Raw genomic sequence first — 427 nt, forward strand, 5'->3', positions numbered from 1 at the left:
TTTTTTTTTTTTTTTTTTTTTTTTTTTTTTTTTTTTTTTTTTGCCTCTCTCTCTCTCCTTCCATGTGCTCCCGGCTCTTCCCTGCAGAGAAACACAAAGTTCACACGCGAGCGGCTTTTGTTGACATTTTTTTCTCTCCCACTCACACTTGACTTGGGGAGGGAGAACTTTTTTTTCCTTCTCCTTTTTTTTTGTTCTTTCTTTTTTCCCTTCCCCGCATCTCCCCTTTTCTTCCCATCCCTTAACTACGCTGCCGCGCTCCGCCGGCCGGCTCCTTCCAACGCCGTCTCCCGTTATTATCATCATTATTACTACTATAATTACTATCACCGCCACCCCGCTGCCCCGCGCCGAGGCGAGGATGCTGCCGGCGCTGCTGTGGCTGCTGCTGGCCGCCCGTGCCGGCCGCGCCGCGCCGCCGCCGCCC

At 52.0% G+C, this 427-nt stretch overlaps 1 protein-coding gene across 1 annotated transcript in view; it reads left to right on the forward strand.

Moving 5' to 3' along the window:
- ADAMTS5 (ADAM metallopeptidase with thrombospondin type 1 motif 5) overlaps positions 1-427 on the forward strand; it is a 58,522-nt gene that overhangs the window by 17,079 nt on the left and 41,016 nt on the right. The window lies entirely within an intron of this gene.

Source organism: Corvus kubaryi, unplaced genomic scaffold (genome assembly GCF_017639235.1).
Source record: "Corvus kubaryi isolate FWS band 111438036 unplaced genomic scaffold, C.kubaryi_AGA036_p1.0 37391, whole genome shotgun sequence".
NCBI lineage: Eukaryota > Metazoa > Chordata > Aves > Passeriformes > Corvidae > Corvus > Corvus kubaryi.